Here is a 23370-nt window from a genome sequence, read left to right as displayed (position 1 = left end):
CACTGTCATGCCTTCTGTTTAATCGTGAGTTTGCTGTGTGGCGTCAGCACCAACTGGACTTGTCACTTGCTGAGTGTTGTGGCAAAGGGACCAGAATCATGATGAACCAATGTATCATGAGGGTAGATTGTGCTACTTAAAGCCAGCCTCCAACTCTTACTCTGGCTGTAGTCAGTGTTCAGAAACTCAATGGTTCAGTGGTTCGAAGGATCTTTATTGTCACGTACCTGATGCACGTCACGGTGAAATTCTTTTGCACAACCACAGCTGCACAGTCGCCCCAGTTTGGGTGCTGTTTAAACTAAAGAAAACAGGAAACACAAACAGTTCCACGTCAACCTGGAGTGCTCCCAATCCAGGAAACCTGCAGGCCCGTGACCCGGCGTCCATCTCCTCTGCCGACCGCCTCTATAGACAACAGACAATAGGTGCAGGAGGAGGCCATTCGGCCCTTCGAGCCAGCACCGCCATTCAATGTGATCATGGCTGATCATTCTCAATCAGTACCCCGTTCCTGCCTTCTCCCCATACCCCCTGACTCCGCTATCCTTAAGAGCTCTATCCAGCTCTCTCTTTAATGCATTCAGAGAATTGGCAGAGAATGCATTTTGAGGCAGAGAATTCCACAGATTAACAACTCTCTGACTGAAAAAGTTTTTCCTCATCTCAGTTCTAAATGGCCTACCCCTTATTCTTAACTGTGGCCCCTTGTTCTGGACTCCCCCAACATTAGGAACATGTTTCCTGCCTCTAACGTGTCCAACCCCTTAATAATCTTATACGTTTCGATAAGATCTCATCCTTCTAAATTCCAGTGTATACAAGCCTAGTCGCTCCAGTCTTTCAACATTTGATAGTCCCGCCATTCCGGGAATTAACCTAGTGACCTAAACTCTATGTCTCAGCGCCTCCTGCAGCCAACCACGTAGGCGCTGGAGGTAACACTGCTACCTCTGGGGGCAACCCTCTGCTCCCCGCCCGCTCCTCGCATCTCTCGCTGCCAGCGGCTCCTTCCTCCACTTCGAGGCTTCCGAGCTTCTGCTGCACTTAGCCGTTCTCGGCAGCCGACGTCTATTTGTTCCCGTCCCAACTCATTCCAACTTAGACTTTGGAGAATGGGTCAACATGAGAGACAATGGCTTCCATCATTTTTTGAACATTGGTTTGGTGGAGGAGGTGAACACAGGGAAGGAATCTCTCATTCACGGCGTTGAGGGTGGGGGAGGAAATGGCAGGAGGTTCTTAAGGTACAAGTCAGCAACAGTGGTTGGAGGTAGCTGTGGTGGTCAATGTTTGGACTCAGATCCTGAGGATCTGAATGCAATCTTCTGGAGATTCTAGACGCATAGTCTAATTAGATTGCCATCACTGAAAGTCAGCCTGGATTTTTAATTATGGTTGTTGCTGATGTTCTAAAACTCATTTCTACCTATGAGACTTTAAGGAATGGCTATATACCACCATTTACCGAACCTCCAACAATCTCCTTCAATCAGGATAAGCCTTGCATTTATATGTTTGACCACAATTTTAAGCGTTTACTACTGCTGCTTATAGGTGTCTCAGATGATTCAGTCGTGAGAGTCACGACATTCAAATACAAACCACACACAGCAGCAGGGGATGCATCAGCACAGGCAAGAACAGCTAACCTGAGGGGTACTGTTGTGCCTGAATGCTCTGCCATTGCTGACATTATTAGCAACAGTGGGAACGAAACCACATAACCTTAATACCTACTTCGCCTTCTCACTTCCCAGTTCCTCCTCCTTCTATCATCTCCTCTTATTTCTGAGTTGAAGAAAGATATGCACAAGCTCCACTCAATTTTTCAATCTCCATCCTCCTTTTCACCTCCTCTCACAGCATGCCCTCCATTGTAGTTTATTCTTCTGGACAACCAAGGACCAGGCAGAGTGGTGGTAGGAGAACTAGAAGATAAAGATGCAGACTCACTCAAGAAGAAGTCGCAGATGCAGAGATTTAACGCTCTCAGTTGCTAGTTCAGATAATGACATTGCAAATAACAGGTTAAATTTCAAGGTGGATGTAACAGGTGGTGAAACACTGGGCATATGTGGATTGATGCCAGGGTAGAAGGAAAGGATTATGTAAGTAATGGCCCCTTGGAGTGTGAAAGTCTGCTTGAGATTTGCTGCAGAAGAATCAGATGAGAGCTTTGATGGTGCAACCTTAGAAAATGGAAAATAAAAAATGCCTGAAGAAGGGTCTGGATCCCAAACGTCACCTATCCCTTTTCTCCAGAGATGCTGTCTGACCCACTGAGTTACTCTAGATTTTTGTGTGTGAAATGCTACCATATTGGCAGGCCAGCTGTAAGCCCAGTGTGCAGAGTTAATGAACACAGGCCAGAAGCACTCAGCACCAGCCTTACACAAGCGTTTCCTTTTATTAAATTGGAGCATATTTTTTTCTTTTGGAAGTGCTGGCAGATATCTTTCGCAGAGGTGTGGATGTAAGCATAATCAATGATATCTCAGTGTCCGTCCAATGTCCTGCTGAAGGAAGGCAGAAGCTACCCAACGTCTTACTCTTGCAAAGGAAGCTTGTTGCCATTATGAAGCTCAGAGTGCTCTGACTCCAGGATGGACTCCAGCCATCCTGTCTCGGTGTCAAAAAGACCTGCAGGATCTCACGTCAAGACAAGTCAAGTCAAGTCAAGTCAAGTTTATTTGTCACATGCACATACACAGTAGACCCATTTATCTCCAGTGGCGTGTACGTCCTTGGATGTTGAGCCCTTCTAAAGTCCACAATCAGCTCCTTAGTTTTTTTGACATTCAAGTCAATTGCTATTGTCCTGACACCAGAGTGCCAGATCAGCCAGTTTATCAATGTCAGTTTATCAATCACTCTTTCTACAGGTTACCAGATTGGTGAGGGCTCATTATAGGCTAAGGAGGTTGCTCTGAGGAGCATGAATTAACTGAGCACTCGGTTTATGTGACCTTGCCACTACTACTCTGTCCAATGGTTTTGGCGTTGTCCATCACCCGGTCATCGATGCAGATGGACGCCAGAGGTTCCAGTTACAGATATGGGTTCAGGCTGCTCCTTCCTTCTGCTGAATAAGTGTTGAATTCTCTATTGTTCAGAGAAGGCAACGTCTAGTGGCTTGAGGTCCACGATATAGGTGTATTGTCTACACTGGATGTTTCTGGCAGGCTGTAGGAAAGTGGAATGTTCCATTATCTGTGTCAATCTGGACCCACCGGCCTCTCTGGAATCTCCCAGTGGATTCCTGCTACCCCCTACGGGATTTCCTTTGATTGCGGACCTAATGGTTCTCTCTGTCCCTCGGTACAGTGTCCCAATTCTCCTCGGAGAGGAATAAGTGCAGCAAACCTGTTGAGTTTCAGTTATACTAGCTGTGCTCCTCCGTTTTCTCTTTCCAGTCTCCTGGTTTCCTCTCCTATAAGTTCTACTTTTTAATCTAGGGGCTAGTGGAATCAAGGGATATGGGGAGAAGGCAGGCACGGGTTATTGATTGTGGACGATCAGCCATGATCACAATGAATGGCAGTGCTGGCTCGAAGGCCCGAATGGCCTCCTCCTGCACCTATTTTCTATGTTTCCATGTTTCTATCTGTGGATGCCACACTCTTTAATCACAGAGCAATGATGATCCACCCTGCTCACAGCAACCAATCTGTAGAAGCAAAGAATTCACACAGTCGGGGTGCAGCAGGCAGCAGGCAGTGAAGAAAGCGAATGGTATGTTAGCATACATAGCAAGAGGATTTGAGTATAGGAGGTTCTGCTGCAGTTGTACAGGGCCTTGGTGAGACTGCACCTGGAGCATTGTGTACAGTTTTGGTCTCCTAATCTGAGGAAAGACATTCTAGCCTTAGAGGGAGTACAGAGAAGGTTCACCAGATTGATCCCTAGGATGGCAGGATTTCCAGATGTGCAGGCTCGAAGGGCCGAATGGCCTACTCCTGCACCTATTTTCTATGTTTCTATGTTTCTATGTTCACCTTCAGAACGTGGCTAACTTGACAGATAATTGTCCTAGGGAAGATGCTCTCTGATCCAAAGCAGACATTATTTTCAAACTGGTCTTTGTTTACTTTTCATAGATAGGGCAGTCGGAATCCCTTTCCCAGGGTGGAAATGTCCAACACTATAGGTCATTGCTATCAGGTGAGAGGGGGAAAGTTTAATGGAGATGTGAGGGGCAAGTTTTTTTACACAGAGAGTGGTGGGGGCTTGGAACACATTGCCAGGGGTAATGGCCGAGACAGATACGATAGTGGCGTTTAAGACATTTTTAGATAGGCACATGGAAGTGGAAGGAATAAAGGGATATGGATCACGTACGGGCCGATGAGATCAATTTAGCTTGGCATCATCTTTGGCACAAACATTGTGGGCCAAAGGGGCCATTCCTGTGGTGTACCGTTCTATGTTTTCTCCCTGTTGCCTCTACTCTGTATGCACTACGAGTACTTAGGATGAAGTAAATGGTTTTTGCTACATTGTGTTCTGACATACTGTGTGCCACACAAGTCATGCGCAGTTCCATTTTTTGCCATGTATGTACAATGATAAATTCCCATCCTGTGTGATGGTTACTCTGTAGTATCCAGGCATAGGTTCACTTTAGTTCACTTTTAGCTTGAGATTGGTATTGCCCAGTTTTACCCAGTGTTCAGTGAGCTTCCTTGCCCAGCCTCGAGAAACATCCCACCCTCTGCCTTATCCCACCGTGTTCCTGCAAAGCACATGTATGTACATTGGATGCCATATTGAAAATGGTTCAACAAATTTGATTCTCATAAAAATGTGTGTTGCAAAACTAAACTTGGCGGTCACAGGTTTATGTTTATTGCTTGCCTTTGTTCCCTTTCACTCATTGGTGTGAGTGAAAGGGAACAAAGTACTGGGCTGGACATGTTGAAGCAGAAATCTGCACATTCTTCACTCAATGGTTGTTCTGTTGCAATCTCTCCTGAGCAGAATGGGCTTGGTCCTTACTCCAACTCTCGCGAGGGGCGTGGATATTGTTAGCTGGCACAACTAGTATTTTACGAAATTTGAAAATACGGAGTGCAAGAGTCCCCACCTCCCTGACAATGCACACCAGAAGGGGAATGTGAAACCCATTGGTCTCTTCATGCTCCTCCCTTGTAGCTTCCAACATCACTATGCTTGTACTCCCTTTCTCCATTTCTTCAAGCAGAGGAGCTCCTCAGTGTATATGCAGGACTGATCATACCTTTCTCGATATCAGTCATATATATCAACGGGCGGCACGGTAGCGCAGCGGTAGAGTTGCTGCTTTACAGCGAATGCAGCGCCGGAGACTCAGGTTCGATCCTGACTACGGGTGCTGTACTGTAAGGAGTTTGTACGTTCTCCCCGTGACCTGCTTGGGTTTTCTCCGAGATTTTCGGTTTCCTCCCACACTCCAAAGACGTACAGGTATGTAGGTTAATTGGCTGGGTTAATGTAAAAATTGTCCCTAGTGGGTGTAGGATAGTGTTAATGTACGGGGATCGCTGGGCGGCACGGACTTGGAGGGCCGAAAAGGCCTGTTTCCGACTGTATATATATGATATGATATGATATGATAATATTATATATATATATATTAGTATAGATATGTAGATATATAGTATATAGAAAGATATATAGAAACATAGAAACATAGAAAATAGGTGCAGGAGGAGGCCATTTGGCCCTTCGAGCCAGCACCGCCATTCATTGTGATCATGGCTGATCATCTACAATCAGTAACCTGTGCCTGTCTTCTCCCCATATCCCTTGATTCCACTAGCCCCTAGAGCACCACAGATATATATCAATCATATATAATGAGCAGGCATTGTTCTAAGGTGAAGGCCCCCCAAAAAATCATGCGATGAAATGATGTTTGAATGTTGGTCCCAGAGAGTCTGCTGAAGGTGTTTCAGAGGTTCTCTTCATAGTTTCAGTATTAACTTGAAGTTAATATTCCTTCAGGTTCACTTGAAATCCCTCCAGCAATTAAATAAATTTGACACCAGTGTAATTGGCAATTGGGACTTTATGGTCAGTCCATAACTGCCAATTACTTTACAATTAAGGTGTATTTCGCTCCATGTTCCACTCCACTCCACTTGGACACCTCAGTGGATTTTCAGCCATAAATGCATTGTGGAAACATTTCTCCAGTAGAATGTGCAAGCTAGGTGATAATTGCCTCTATAAAATCTTAGGTCACAAGGTCATAGGCATAAGTAATAGAGCAGAATTAGGCCATTCGGCCCATCGTCTACTCCACCATTCAACCATGGCTGATCTATCAGGTGATAATTGCCTCTATAAAATCTTAGGTCACAAGGTCATAGTCATAAGTAATAGAGCAGAATTAGGCCATTCGGCCCATCGTCTACTCCACCATTCAACCATGGCTGATCTATCTCTCCCTCCTAACCCCATTCTCCTGCCTTCTCCCCGTAACCCCTGACACCTGTACTATCTTCCATATATCTTCCAAAATACCTTGCATATTTTAATGGCAGACATCAGGCAATTAAATCATATTAGAGGTGTAAATATGTTCTCTGAAAGAGGTTTAGAGTGTAGGAAGGAACTGCAGATGCTGGTTTAAATGGAAGGTAGACACAAAATGATGGAGTAACTCAGCGGGACAGGCAACATCTCTGGAGAGAAGGAATGGGTGACGTTTCGGGTCAAGACTGAAGAAATGTCACCCATTCCTTCTCTCCAGAGATGCTGCTTATCCCACTGAGTTACTCCAGCATTTTGCGGGTCAGGCAGCATCTCAGGAGTAAAGGAATGGGTGACGTTTCGGGTCGAGATGAGAAATATAGATGATGATGTGGAGCAGGGGCCTCCAAACTTATCAGCATGAGGGCCACATTATATATTAGGAAAAAATAAAGAAATGGCAGTTTTATAAATTTAATGAGGTTTATATGGCAACAAATAAATAATAATCAATTTTTAAAAAGACCTTGAAATATTGGAATATATAAATACCGTAGGCATACAATTATTTATAAAACAAAAAAATACAGTGACCACCAGTGGGCCTGCAGACAGTATAGAAATATCATATGATATAATGACAGAGTGACCCATGTGTGTCACCATCGTAGTGACTCATGGGTGGGCACCCCGCTAAGAAATCTTTAAAATTTAAAATTATTATTAAGTCGGCAGCTGCATTAAAAACCCTCAACTTGACAGCCGACCGGACATGTAAGCTCGGAAACTGCCGAGGTCGTTTCGAAGACCGGAGAACCGAGGAGTAGGGAGCCGCTGGTGACGAGGGACAAGATGAGTGGGTCAGTAGGAGAGGGGTAACGCCTCCAGCACCTGCAAGGTCGGCTGCAGAAGGCGTTTCCCCCCGGGACACACAGTCGCCGGGCAAGGAGAGGGACGGTGATCGACGGGCGGAGCCAGTCGAGGGCGACGGAGGAGGCCCTGCAGCAGCCTGGGGCTCGCCTGGATCGGGAGCCGCTCCAGTACATCCAGCGCTGGAGGCATTACCCCTCTCCTACCTTTTTACTTTTTTTTTCCATTTTGTTAAACTTTAATTTACTACTTTGATGACGTACACATGAGATTCCCAGTCAGTGTTCACTGACCCGTCAACTCCCGGAGGCGACGGATGGCAGACTTCACCGTGACAGCCGAGGTGGTGTTGTAGGCCCAGGCTCCTCCGGCCACAGACTTCATGCAGGATCCACAATGCCAAATACCAACAGCTCGCTTCTTCATCTTGGTCTTCCCACAGAAGGAGCAGGTATACTTGGCGTGCTGACTGATCTCCATCTCCTTCACCATTTTACATAGCGACGCTCCGTACCTGTTGCCGTACTTGCCCACAATCCCCACTCATCGTGTCCGTCGTGATCTGCGCTAAAATAATTCCACTGTGCATTGCACACGTAACAATAAACCACCATTCATCTTGGCCGCTAAAAAAAAAGTTCACACACTATCACAGAACCCACAGCATGGAACGTGCTTGCTGTGGGCCGGATAGAATCTCGTGGCGGGCCGGATGTGGGAAGAGATAAAGAACAATGAATGAAAGATATGGAAAAAAGTAACGATCATAAAAGAGACTGGCCATTGTTAACTGTTTGTTGGGTGAAAGTGAGAAGCTGGTGTGACTTGGATGGGGCAGGGGTGGAGAGAGAGGGAATGCCTGAAGAAGGGTCTCAACCCCAAAAATGTCACCCATTCGTTCTCTCGAGAGATGCTGCCTGTCCCACTGAGTTACTCCAGCATTTTGTGTCTACCTTTAGAGTATAGGCCTGGCTCTTAAGTTGACCTCTTTCTGATTGGGTTGGCAATAAGGATACAAATTAGATGGAGTTGGCTCAATTTTTAAAATCGAGTGTCATGCCTACTTTGGTGGAATCTGCATCTTGGAACTCTACATTCAAAACTTGCTCATTACCACATGTCCCAAGGCCTTTCATTTTCAGTGGCCCACTGTTAATTGTGTGAAGAAGGTCCTTCAATAAGAGGTGCCGACTACTTTGCAATCAAAGCACATATGCGGCGTTTTCAGTTTACTGATTTTTCGTGCAGAGAAATCGAAGCCAGGTGCTGTGTTTTGGCAATTCCTGTTGCAAACTCACTCTGGTTTTTCTCTGATAGGCAGCAAATGGTTTTGCAACTGTTGTGTCTTTTTGATACCAGATCTTCACCTTCATACACCTGAATTATGGATAACAGTTTCATAATTGTTCAGGCATGTTATGAAAGAATTGGAAATAATACTCTGCTTGTCATCATAGAATCATAGTCAGTCATACATTGGGAAACAGGCCCTTCGGCCTAACCTGCCCACGCCGACCAACATGCCCTATCCACAGTATTCCCACCTGCCTGAATTTGGCCCATATCCCTCAAAACCTATCCTATCTATATACAGTATCTGTCTAAATGTTTCTTAAATGTTGCGATAGTAGCTGTCTCAACTACCTCCTCCGGCAGCTTGTTCCATACACCCACTACTCTTTGTGTAAAAAAGTTACCAGTCAGGCTCCCAATAAATCTTCCCCCCTCACCGTAAACATATGCCCTCTGGATCTCAATTCCCCTACTCTGGGTAAAAGATTCAGTGCGTTTACCCGAACTATTCTTCTCATGATTATATGTCTTATATAACTATAACATGACTTCCCAACTACACAATACACTGCTTGATGAAGGCCAATGTGCCAAAGGAATTTTTGACCACCCTATCTACCTGTGACATCACTTTCAAGGAACTAAGTACCTGCATTGCTAGATCCCTCTGCTCTACAACACTCCCCAGAGCCCTACCATTCTCTGACTAGGTCCTGCCCATGTTAGACTTCCCAAAATGCAACACCTCACTTTCTCTGTATTAAATTCCATCAACCATTCCTCAGCCCATCTACCCAACTGTTCAAGATCCTACTGCAATTTTTGACAACCATCTTCACTATCTACAATACCACCAACTTTAGTGTCATCTGCAAACTTGCTAATCATGTCATGTGTGTTCTCATCCAAATCATTGATATAGATGACGAACAGCAATTGGGCCCTGCATCGAACCCTGAGGCACACCACTAGTCACAGGCCTCCAGTTCGAAAAACAACCTTCCACCATCACCCTCGGCTTCCTTCCATGACGCCAGTTTTCCATCCATTCAGCTTTCTCTGATCTTGGACCCCATGCGATCTAATGTTCCAGAGCAGCCACCAGTAGGTGAAAGACATTTAGGTACACAATGGTAACAGGGCAATCTTATTTATAATTCTGTTGGCACAGGAGTGACCAACATTGTTTTTTCCTAGTTTCCTCCTTCAGAATTTCCTTGCCTGAGTCACTTTGGTTGTTTCCATGCATTTTTATTTCTCTCGATGTAGTACCTCCTCTTCCAAGGAACTGTCACATATAAAAAGCAAGCTGTATGTCATTTGGTTTGTTTCTATTCGTGCAAGTATGAACCCAATGGCCTGCATTTTTCAGTCAACAATGAAAAAGCAGCAATTATTGTTCATCGCTCTGACAGCTGAGCGCCAATCTATTGAGCAGAGTTTTGTCACTATCAGGCACTGGAAGTGGCAGTCCAATTTACTCCATAATAATGGTGATGCTGACTATTACATCATTATTCTCAATGCACAAAGCACAGAAACTATTACAATAAATCGGCTAATTCGCGGAGACTTTAAGAATAGTCTTTTCTACCCAGAAGATCTTTGGCTTTCCCGGGGAATCAAAGAAGTCAGTATGCTTTTTGATCCCTGGCAACAAAGTTGGCAACCAATTGAGCAGGAAGGAAATAAAATTAAGGTAGAGTAGTAACAAGCTTTCATTAAAAATAAGTGCATCTAAGCAGTACATTCATATATCTTGTGGTGGCTACATCAAGAGGGCTAATTGTGCTCAATGCCTTGGGCCAACCTGTACTGATTGAAGAAGGGAATAGGGTATGGAGACATCATTTCATTGGAGGCAGTCTCAGAGTTTTAAACAGAACCATGGCTGGACTGCCTAAACATGTCAGGCAAAAATCTCACCTGGGGCTGCCTCTCTATTCTGTTGATGGCGACAACAAATCTCTGCTCAGTAGGTTTTTGCTCAGCGGTCAAGGTGATGAACAATAATTGCTGCTTTCTCCATCATTGACCTGCAGATTACAGTTCATTGTGTTCATAAAAGCTCGTCTTGAAACAAACCAAACAACATATAAGTGGTTTTGGTACTAACTCATCGCTTTACGTTGTTTTCTGGCAATCTGGAAGCATTTCTATCAGAAAGAATAATTGTTCTGATAATTGTTTACAAACAATATAAAAAAATATTTCTGCAATCGAAACTCTTCGCATTTATTCATAATCATTGCTTTTTCAACATTAGCACAAAGCGAGTTCAATGCAGAGTTCTCAGACCTATCTGGAGATACCATTTGCTGCCTTTTGTCACCAACCGGGCTAAATATATAAGGAAACTATAAATGTCAGCCTAATTGCCTTCTCTAATTAGGAAACGTCATGAACTGTTTTTTTCCTGTGAATGATTACTCATTTCCATGCAGTGTTAACTGTGGCGAGGGTAAAATAAATGAATCTTTAAACATCTAGAATTCCAATATTTTGATGAAATATCAGCCAACAGCAAGGGGCATGAAATCAAATTCTGGTGACAATTGATCTTTCATCAGCAGCTAATAATATCCACTTTAAACATGCAGCAAATTAAAGCTAACATGTAGATATTCAAGGAATGTTCCGTTTCTTAAGTTGCTTTAGTTAAAGACTGGTGTTTTTCTTAAATGAATCTTTAAGCAAGGTACATGGAACTAATTTTGAAAAAGTAACTTAGAAATGATACATTAATTTCGATTGTACAAATCTGAATGGAACTTTCCTTGGGCTGTATATTGTGAAGATAAATGAGCAAGAATTGCTAATTAACCTGGTCATATGTTATCGTATTATTCAAAACTATTAGAGGATATTTTACTCAGATTAAGTACCATCATTATGGCATTGAATATTGAATCATCAATGAAATCTATTGATTGCGTCCTCTCGATGAAATCTTAGAAATTAGTCAAATATTTATCAATTATTAACTCCAGATATATGACAAAAAATGTGCTGAAAGAAGTGAAAGCTGATGAATAATAAAAAGGAAATGTTTTACATTAGTGACTGAATTAGAGTATTTAAGTTTATTGGTCTTTCTTTAAACACAATAGCATCAAAATGAAGTAATGGCATTTTGTCACGGAAAATCACAAGACTGTTATAAAACCATGTCCTTTGTTTGCTTCTGCTCCTCCCTGTTGAGGTATTGAGATATTTATGAATAAATCTTTAAATTTAGGAAATGGTTGCTGCAAAACAAAACATTGACATTAATTCTCTTAAACACTTTCATGATATTTTCCACCCAAATATCAAGATTGCCAGTCTATGGCTGCAGCTGTTGACTGATTATAATGTAAGGTTTGTTTGACCCAAGTATTTCATGAATGTAAGCCCATTTTCGACCACTGTGAGCACAAATTATGAGAACATTTTTTTAACCTTGGTTTGTTTTTAATTCTATTCTCTCTTAAAAGTAAATCTTTCTGGAATTTATTGCACAGGCGTTGGTTGGCCTCTGATATTTTGAATTTGATCCAATGGAGTGAGCATGAAATTATCATCCTCGAATATCTGTTTAGATTTAGATTTAGATTTAGAGATACAGTTCGGAAACAGGCCCTTCGGCCCACCGAGTCCGCGCCGCCCAGCGATCCCCGCACATTAACACTATCCTACACACACTAGGGACAATTTTTTACATATTACCCAGTCAATTAACCTACATACCTGTACGTCATTGGAGTGTGGGAGGAAACCGAAGATCTCGGAGAAAACCCACGCAGGTCACGGGGAGAACGTACAGACTCCGTACAGACGGCGCCCGTAGTCAGGATAGAACCAGAGTCTCCGGCGCTGCATTCGCTGTAAGGCAGCAACTCTACCGCTGCGCCACCGTGCCGCCCCGTTAATTTTTAAAAATCAACATTATTGAATAGAAATGAAGAATGATGTAGCTAATGGTTTAGTTTCGTTTCGAGATACAGCACGGAAACTGGCCTTTCAGCCTTTGGAGTGTGTGAGGAAACCAGAGCATCCAGAGAAATCCCATGTGGTCATGAGGAAAACGTACAAACTCCGTACATACAGCACCCAATGTCAGGATCGACCCCGGGGTCTCTGGCGCTGTGAGGCAGCAACTCTACTGCTGCGGCACCCTGTCGCTCCTTTGAGCATTAGGTAGATTGCCACCTCAGGTGAGATCACTAGCTCAAGGCTTGGGGTTCTATTTATTTACATGTCATAGTGAGAAACCGTCTGCTATATTTATCTACGGTGCATTCGAAACAGCGCTGAAGCAATTCCTAACACCCCTTCTCACTGAATCCATTTCAATAGGTTTTATCTCCATTTTTGTAGGTTTGGTAATTGTTATCCCTTCAATTATGTTAAAAATGGCTTTCATGCCCACATAAGAATGCCTTCCCACATGAAGACTGTGCTGACATCTGGGATACATTTGGTTTCTGAGAAAGGTGCCCCTAATTGGTGAGGAATTTTAAGTCTGCCAACCTGACAATTTTGGGGATCTATGTCAGACTTCTTTTGTGGCTTAGATCAAGGAGACGGGAATGTGCTCTGGGGTGGTCATGTTGCCATCTCCCACATTCTGCTACATGAATTGCAACAGTTTATGGGGAAAGATATAATCACTTCTGGTTGGAATCATGCAGGATGTGGCAGCATGTGAACTATTTGCCTTTGGTTTAGGTGGACCTGCGTTTAACCACAATTCTCCGCCAGCATTTTGTACTCGCACGGAATTATTAGAATGATGTCTCTGTGATGAACTGTTTGAAAGTACTGAAAGATGTTTTCTATACTATCATCAAGATTTGTGGACAAATATGCTTGGGTTTACCTGTGTCATGTTCCAGAGCATTCAGTTTAGTTATATATAAGCACCTCATATTTTACTTGGGTAGCTTACAACCAAAGGGCAAATTCCCAATTTTAGGTAATTTAACACCCCCTCTCCCTTGTTCCCCCACCCCCCCTGCTTTCTTCCTCCCCCCCCACCCTCTACCCTGTGCACCACCTGGACTCACACCCATTTCTCCACTCCTGCTCCCTTTCCACCTTTATTCCTTCCTCTAGCTTCACAATTTGCAACTCTTCAATCCTTTGTCTCACACCTTCTCTATTTTCATCTTTGCATTTGTCCAACCATCTTTCCATCAACACCCCCCCCTTATCTGTATCCTGCCAGGCTTTGCCTGCCCCTCCTCTCTTCCAGCTTTCTTTCTCCCCACAATCAATTTGAAGAAAGGTCCAAGCTCGAAACGTTACCTACCCATGTTCTCCAGACATGATGCCTAACCTGCTGAGTTACTCTAGCACTTTGTGTCTTTTTCGTAAACCAGTATTTGCAGTCCCTTGATTCTACCTTCTCTAGTTAAGACATTGGTATAAGCTTGGGGTTATGGTGGTTCTTTCACTTCCAAATCAGCAATCTATGGAATTAATTGTCCTTCCGAGAAATCTTTCCAAATTATTAAAGCAGAATTTATGAAGGCAGTGTTGTCCTTTGGATGAACAGTGGTACTTTCCACCTAAGATAGACACAAAATGCTGGAGTAACTCAACAGGTCAGATAGTATCCCTGGAGAACATGGTTGGGCAACGTTTCGGGTCGGATCCGCTGAGTTACTCCAGCATCTTTTGTCAATCATTGGTATAAACCAGCATCTGTTGTTTCTTGTTATCATGTACTTCCCACCTGTTGGTTTGGCTTAGGTGTGTGTGTAGAAGATCATATGACATTATTTGAAGAAAGATTGGGAGTTGCTTCCTTTATAATTGTCTGTGGAAGGTTGCAATTAAGCTCTAGTGTTTGCCTACACAACAACTGAAGCTCGGCTCAGTAAGGAAATCATTGAGCATGAACTACTTCAAGATGTTCTTCAGTTAGGAGTTAAGTGACGTTTAAATGCTATTCTTCTCTGTTTCCTCTCCTGTTAACAAACATGCACAGATCTATTTACAAATTCAAATATCAAGCTTTTGTGCATGGATGATATTAATTTCCAACTTTTGGATGACATTGAGAGAAATAATCTGCTTTATTTTTGCTTAAATTCTTCTGCATTAGTTGTGGCCTAATTTCCTCATCAAATAGTCTGCCATTCCTTAATGTTGGAACTGGGCTGAATGTTTTCTCTTGAAACTGATTGTATTCAATTGATACAAGTTGAAACTCTTGTTAGACTGCCAATGGCTGGATTCTCTGAGGTCTGATATGCCAGATCTAGGTGATTGTTCTTTATGTATATGAACACTTCTCAGCAGACTGACATCTCTGTTGTGTGTTTTGTGCATGCATATGTAAATCCAGCACGCAGCATGGCAGCTGGAAGTACAATGCTGGCGTTCTGAGCTCTTGCCCAACAGCTGCAGTGTGGTAGTTGAAAGAAATTCCCATGAATCTTTTCTACTTTAATTTAAATGTCTAGTGTGTGGTCCTTGCACATTGTAACCCTACGCCAGCATGTGAGGTCTGTGGTCACACCTCTCCTTCTGCTGATGAGAAAACACCAGCCTTACCACAGAACTCATTTGCAGTCCCTCCCAGTTAAATATAATGGTAGATACGGTAATTGAGGGCCTTATAACTTTATTCTTAACCTTCAAAACCACTGAACCACTGCACGGAAACTTCCAGCCATCATTTCCAGCGTTGGCATTTAGTTGACGTTCACGCCGTTTAACTTTTTAAATAATTTGAGAACTCATTGGGTCTGAATCTGTTGAAATTATCTGTGGTGCCACCAGGATACTGGGCCTTAACGTGAATATATAAGAATGACATGCCCCCTTAGGACTAGATTGGATGTTTCGGAGACTTGGACGTTGCAAGATGGTGCCAGAATTTAAAAATAAATAAATTTAGATTTAGAGATACAGCGCAGAAACAGGCCCTTCGGCCCACCGGGTCCGCGCCGCCCAGCGATCCCCGCACATTTAACACTATCCTACACCCACTAGGGACAATCTTAACATTTGCCCAGCCAATTAACCTACAAACCTGGTATTTATTCACAAAATGCTGGAGTAACTCAGCAGGTCAGGCAGCATCTCAGGAGAGAAGGAATTGGTGACGTTTCAGGTCGAGGCCCTTCTTCAACCTACAAACCTGTACGTCTTTGGAGTGTGGGGAGGAAATGGAAGATCTCGGAGAAAACCCACGCAGGTCACGGGGAGAACGTACAAACTCCGTACAGTACAGCACCCGTAGTCAGGATCGAACCTGAGTCTCTGGCGCTGCATTCGCTGTAAGGCAGCAACTCTACCGCTGCGCCACCGTGCCGCTCTGTGGAATGTGGCAACTCTGCATCCAGTTTCAGATAAGGATCTATTGTACTGATGTAGATTCAAGGAACTGGAGATGCTGGTTTACAAAAATAGACACAAAAGGCTGGAGTAACTCAGCAGGTCAGGTAGCATCCCTGAAGAACACGGCTAGGTATCGTTTCGGGTCAGGACTCTTCAAAGGGTCTCGACCCAAAACGTTACCTATCTATGTTCTCCAGGGATGGCGTTGATCTGCTGAGGTACTCCAGCCTTTCTATAGTGTATGGTATGAGTTGATAGATAACATGCAGAACAAGCATTCAGTGCATCTTCAAACACTTGTAAATAAAGAATCCATTCAACCATAAATGAATGAACAATATTTTAGAACATGGATTTTTATCCCCAATTCCTCCTTTTCTCTCTGAAAGATTGTGACTTCTGGAAATTGTGGGGCAGGTATACAATGTCATGGAAGATAGACACAAAAAGCTGGAGTAACTCAGCGGGACAGGCAGCATCTCTGGAGAGAAGGAATGGGTGACGTTTTGGGCCGAGACCCTTCTTCAGGCTGAAGAAGGGTCTCGACCCGAAACGTCCAGAAGATGGGTCTCGACCCGAAACGTCACCCCTTCTCTCCAGAGATGCTGCCTGTCCCACTGAGTTACTCCAGTTTTTTGCGTCTTTCTTTGGTTTAAACAAGCATCTGCAGTTCTTCCTATGCAATGTCATGGACTAGTTTAGAATGCAAATAAATAGCTTTAGGTTTCTCCTTGTGGATACCTAAAATGGGCTGGATCAATGTCTCACCTGGTCTGCAACCTCGCACCACTCTCTAGGCAGCTTCATTAACCATCTGTTTTCTGTTTTCCTCCCACATTCCAAAGACGTGCAGGTTTGTAGTTTGATTGGTTTCCGTAAACTGGCCTTAGTGTGTAAGGTAGAACTAGGGTATGGGTGATTATCTGGTCGATGTGCGTTCGGTGGGTCGAAGGGCCTGTTGCCACGCTGTATCTCTCAACTAAAGATAAAATTATTTGAACCACGAGAAGTTAATTGACAACATGAAAATAAAGTAAAATAAATAAAAATAAGCAAATGATTTACCTGTTTTTAATCTGTTGGCAATCGCATTCAGATGAATGATGACTCTACGATCTATCCTCAGTGTAAGCCAAAGGGGGCCAATGGGTAAAGTTTGACACAAAGTGTTGGAGTAACACAACTGGTCAGGCAGCATCTCTGGCGAATATGGATAGGTGACGTTTTGGGTCGGGACCCTTCTGCAGACTGAAAGTAAGGGGTGGGGGGAGGGTGAAGAGCTGGAGGTGAGAAATCCCCGACCGTGACAAACTTATGACAGTCTGTACAAGTGTACAATGCTTTGTGAATGCTCTATCATGTTTAATGCAAGAGAAATGGGAACTTTGGATGTAAAAATATGATCTACACAATATGAATGTTTCTTGTCGAAGGTAGACACAAAATGCTGAAGTAACTCAGTGGGTCGGAATTGGTGACGTTTCGGGTCGAGACCCTTCTTCAGACTGATGTCAGGGGAGGGGGCGGGACCTCCCCCTCCCCTGACATCAGTCTGAAGAAGAGTCTTGACCCGAAACGTCACCCATTCCTTCTCTCCCGAGATGTTGCCCGACCCACTGAGTTACTCCAGCATTTTGTGTCTTCCTTCGATTTGAACCAGCGTCCGCAGTTTTGTTCCTCTGAATGTTTCTTGTGTCTGAAGTTACATGCAATACTCAAAAAGACTGCGCTGAAAAATTGATCCCTGTGTTGCTGAATGAATTAAAATCACTGAGGCTCCACAACTCTTTGAGGAAGAGAATTCCAACAAGTGGAACAGTTTTTTTTCTCACTTCTTTCCAAAATGGCTAACTACCTTTTTAGAAAATGTGACTCCTGGTTCTTGAATCGAAAGCCATGGAAACAAAGAACTTTCCCACATCTACTCTGTTGGGCCCTCTAAGCAAGAAGATTTTATTTTCTGACCTCAATTAGACATTGACATTGAACCATTGGTAATCAAATGCATTACTTGCTAAAGTCAGAGGAAGAAGTCAGCAAAAACATTGTTTGTCCGTCATGGCCATGCTCAAAAAGAGGTTTTCAGAGACTGCACGTTTGTGACGAAAAGAAAGCCAACTTTCTTGGTACCTATTGATAATCATTCCACGTTGCTTGAAGTGAAACAAAGGAGTCCACAGACTCTTGCTAAATGTACTATAGAAAGCCTGAGCTATGCATGCCATGACTTGCCTGAAGAGCTCATTTCCAACAGTGGCCATCAGTTTCAATGAAATAGGCCGCAGGATTTTCTCCGCCCTGTGGGGGCTTCAATGTCGGGAGCCATGACCGCCCCGTCGTGGCAACTCCAACAGCCTGACCGTGGGAGAAGACGGCAGGGAAGAGAAAAAGACATTCTGGCCTTCCATCACAGTGAGGAGGTGACTGGAGGAGACTCACTGTGATGGATGTTTCTTTTTGTTCATGATTGTATGTTATTGCATTTTAATTGATTATTCTTATTGGTCTTATTGTTGAACTGCGGGTAATTTTTCATTTCACTACACATTTATGTGTATGTGACAAATAAATGACTATTGACTATTGATTGACCTTTGTGAAATGGAATGATGGAATGATATGAGAAATGTACTCTTATCCCACCATATCATCTACCTCCAAATGATGTAACTGGCAGTTCGAAGGTGTCACAAAATGCTGGAGTAACTCAGCGGTTCAGGCAGCATCTCTGGAGAGAAGGAATGGGTGCACATTCTCTCCAGAGATGCTGCCTGACCCGCTGAGTTACTCCAGCATTTTGTGATACCTTCAATTTGTACCAGCATCTGCAGTTATTTTCCTACATAACTGGCAGTTCGGTCAGTCTAGGTGAGGAAGTTTGCAAGAAACAAGTTCTGCAGGGATATTCAAAACTGTATGAAATGTTGCATGGGATATTGCTGAAATACAGAACAACTCTGCCATGGGAAGCACCTTCAAACCTCTTTCTTGATGAAGAAATTATTTAAAATCTGCTTGAGCTTTGCTCAATCAAGTGTGACCTCTGCAGTTGGGCAGAAACAATTGAGTTAAAGATGCTGCTGTGACAATAGTTGAAAAGAATGCAATTCAAGAAATATGAACACGCATGTGTTCATAGACTATCTAATAGGTGGAGCCCCCACAAGTGGGAAATGAAACGACCTTGGAGCTTTGCAGAACAAAGACATACACCGAGGGAATTGGTTACAAAATACTGAGGATTGTAAGGATAATGAGGATTAGAACCAAGCATAAATAGGCCAAGAAACTGGTATGAAGGGAGCAAAACAGAGAATGAGGGAAAACATAAGGAATATAGACGCATCAGTAAATGTTTCCATCAGTTCTAATAAAGCAGCATAATGGTGATGCAGTAACGTTGCTGCCTTACATAGACAGGGACCTGCGTTTGATCCTGACTACGGTTGCTCTATGTACAGAGTTTGTACGTTCTCCCTGTGACCACAACGTTTTCTCTGGGTGATCCCCAGTTTCCTCCCAGGTTCCAAGGACATGCAGGTCTGTAGGTTACTTGTAAATTGTTCCCAGTGTGTAGGTTAGAACTAGTGTGCGGGTGGTTATTGGTCAGCATGGACTTGGCGGTCTGAAGGGCCCGTTTCCACACTGTATTCCTAAATTAAGCTAAACTAAGTAGGCGAGAAGAAAACGATCAGTGAAGACAAATATAGGTCCCAACAAAAAAATGGCAGAGCAAGTAAACAAATATTTTAGTAGTCTCTTCACAGAAGAAGGCACAAATAGCTTACCAGAAATAGCAGAGAACCAAGAATCTAATGAAAAGGAGGAACAAAATGTAATTAGCATTAGGGAAAAAAATCACCAGGGAAATGAATGCGGTTGAAAGTTGATCGATTACCAAAGTCTGCAAAACTGCATCTCAAAAGCAGGTACTATCGCAACTTTTACGAGGCATTTAGATAGGTACATGGATATGATACGTCTAGAGAGATATGGGGAAACGCAGGCAGATGGGACTAATGCACATTGGTCGGCGTGGACAAATTGAGTCGAAGGGCCTGTTTCCGGGCCTTGCGATTCAATCACTTTAAAATATGAATTCAGATATTTATGGAAACAGTGGATGATTTATGTGCTATTTTCCAGAATTCTATAATTTATGGAGTGATTTTTGAAGATTTCAAGGTGTGAAAATGTAACCTCACAATTTAAAAAAAGGAGGGGGACAGAAAGCAGGACTGGTAAGCTGATCCTCAACAGTTGGAGATATGTTCGAATCCACCATAAACACTGTGATAACAGTGTACTTAGAAAATATCACCAGCATCAATAAAATCATCAAGGATTTATGAATGGAAATTTGTTCGAGAATATCCTGCTGGAGTTTTAATTTTGAATTGAATTGAATAAATTTTATTAGCCAAATATGTATATATACAAAAAAATTGTCTTGGTGCTCGCAAGTAACAACACGATATACAGTAGACAATTAAAATTAAAACATTATAATTTAAACATGTGAAGAATGAAATGAAATACCTGAAAAAGGAGGCTATAGACTTTTGGCTGTTGAGTACAGCTACTGCTCGTGGAAAAAAAGCTGTTTTTATGTCTGGCTGTGGCTGCTTTGACAGTCCGGAGTCGCCTTCCAGAGGGAAGTCCTTCAAAGAGTTTGTGGCCAGGGTGAGAGGGGTCAGAGATGATCTTACCCGCTCTCTTTTCAAGTAGATTTGGGAGAATGGCGGATGTAGTGTATTTGGACTTTCAGAAGTTCTTAAATACAATACCACTTGAGGGATTAGTGTGGGAAAGTAAAGCGCATGGAGGTTTGCAGGTGCATGGGTTGAAAACTAGCTGACAGACATGGAAAAGAGTGGGAATAAATATAACCTTGACAGGGTGGCTGCTGATGAGTGAAGGCATCAGCCCTTGGGCTCTCAGCTGAACATGTATCATTTATTAGGATAAAGTAACTAAATGTTATATTTCTATGTTTGCCGATGACATGTATCTGTAGAGGAGTGTAAATTGAGAATAAGATACAAAGAGGTTTGAAGAAAACGTTAACAAATTGAGTGAGTGGGCAAAGACATGACACACACTGCTTTCACCGTCTTCCATATTCTTCCTCTTGCTTAATACTGATGCAAAGTACATGTTTAGTCCTTTGCCTACTTCATCTGACTCCTAGCATTAATTCTCGACTTTATCTTTGAGTGCTCCTATATTCTTCCTAGTGACCCTCTTGGGTTTTAATGTGTGTATGTATAAAATGCCTTGGGATTCCCTTTAATCAGACTTGCCAATGATGTTCCATGGCCCCAACTACCCTCCTAATTCCCTGTTTGAGTTCTTTCCTGCTTTCTTTACATTCCTCAACGGCCTTATCTGATTTCATCTTCATATACCTTACATCTGCTTCCTTTTTCTTTATGACTATATTTACAATCTCTATCGTCATCAAGGTTCCTTCACCTTGCCATCTTTGTCCCTCCTCCTTACTGAAACATGCCTCAACGCTGATCAGCTGGTCTTGAAATAAGTTCCACATGTCAAATGTTACCCAACAACAGCTGCTCCCAATTTATACTCTAGTTCTTGCCTAATAATGCTGCAATTTGCCTTCCCCCAGTTTACTACTTTTTTCCCAGGCCCCAGACATAACCTTATTTATAACTACCTTAAAACCTATGGAGTTGCGATCGCTGTTCTGAACATTTTCTCTCACTACAATGCCAGTTACCTGGCCTGGCTGGTTTCCCAATAGAGGGTCCAGTATAGTCCCTCTTTTAGATAGACACAAAAAGCTGGAGTAACTCAGCAGGTCAGACAGCATCTCTGGAGAAAAGGAATAGGTGACGTTTCGGGACAAGACCCTTCTTCAGACAAAGAGTCAGGGGAAAGGGAAACAAAAGATATAGATGGTGATATGGAGAGATATAGAACAAATGAATGAATGAAAGTTGGACTACCCACATACTGTTTCAAGAAACCATCTTAGGTGCAGTTTATAAATTCTGCCCCATCTAAGCCAATATCGGGGAGGATAAAGCTGCCCGCTACGACAACCCTGTTTCATTTAAATCAATGCATAATCTTTCTGCATTTCCGTTCCTCTATCTCCTGCTGGCTACTGGGAGGCTTAAAGTATAATCCTGTCAGAGTGATCGTACCTTTCTTATTTTTGAGCTCGATCCAATTTGCCTCAGTGGATGAACTCTGCAGAATGTTCGCTGAATATCTAAATGTGGTATTCTCCCTGACTACTAAAGCAACTTTACCACCTCCTTTACATCCTTCTCTATCACGTCTGAAATGTTGAAGTCTTGAAATGTTGAGCTACTAGAAACATAGAAACATAGAAAATAGGTGCAGGAGTAGGGCATTTGGCCATGCGAGCCAGCACCGCCATTCATTGTGATCATGGCTGATCATCTACAATCAGTAACCTGTGCCTGCCTTCTCCCCATATCCCTTGATTCCACTAGCCACTAGAGCTCTATCTAACTCTCTTTTAAAATCATCCAGTGAATTGGCCTCCACTGCCCTCTGTGGCAGAGAATTCCACAAATTCACAACTCTCTGGGTGAAAAAGTTTCTTTTCACCTCAGTTTTAAATGGCCTGTCCTTTATTCTTAGACTGGGTCCCCTGGTTCTGGACTCCCCCAAAATTGGGAACATTTTCCTGCATCTAGCTTGTCTAGTCCTTTTATAATTTTATACATCTCTATAAGATCCCCTCTCATCCTTCTAAACTCCAAAGAATACAAGCCTAGACTTTCCAATCATTCCACGTATGACAGTCCCTCCATCCCAAGGATGAACCTCGTGAACCTACGCTGCACTGCCTCAATAGCAAGGATGTCCTTCCTCAAATTAAGAGACCAAAACTGCACACAATACTCCAGATGTGATCTCACCAGGGCCCTATACAACTGCAGAAGAACCTCTTTGATCCTGTACTCAAATCCTCTCATTATGAAGGCCAGCATGCTATTAGCTTTCTTCACTGCCTGCTGTACCTGCACGCTTATTTTCAGTGACCGGTGTACAAGGACCTGGCCCTGTCCCTCTCATAAGCAAGTCTCTGTAATGTCCACAACATCATAGGTCCACACACTGATCCAGGCTCTAAATTCATTTGTTTTACCCATAATATTCCGCGCATTGAATTAAACAAACGTCAACCCATCAACCTCACCATGTTCCTTAATCTGCCTTTCCTTCATATCAGACTTACTTCTCATAACCTTTAGCTATCCATCAGCGCCTTCACTTGCTGACCACTGATACATCTTGAAGCAGGAATGTACTATTCTTCATGGACTGTGATCCTTAATGGACAGGAGAATCATATGGTATGTTGCTTTGCAGACAACGTAACATTGCACCAGGCCTTCAGTCTGCCAGGTTAAGCAT

At 43.1% G+C, this 23370-nt stretch overlaps 1 pseudogene; it reads right to left on the bottom strand.

Annotated features, from left to right (window-relative positions):
• Positions 1 to 7611: 7611 nt before the first annotated feature.
• LOC144603459 (large ribosomal subunit protein eL43 pseudogene) overlaps positions 7612 to 23370 on the bottom strand; it is an 82145-nt pseudogene continuing 66386 nt past the window's right edge.

The sequence above is a fragment of the Rhinoraja longicauda genome, chromosome 20 (assembly GCF_053455715.1).
Source record: "Rhinoraja longicauda isolate Sanriku21f chromosome 20, sRhiLon1.1, whole genome shotgun sequence".
In the NCBI taxonomy this organism is placed as follows: domain Eukaryota; kingdom Metazoa; phylum Chordata; class Chondrichthyes; order Rajiformes; family Arhynchobatidae; genus Rhinoraja; species Rhinoraja longicauda.
This window is presented reverse-complemented; position numbering and strand designations above follow the sequence as displayed.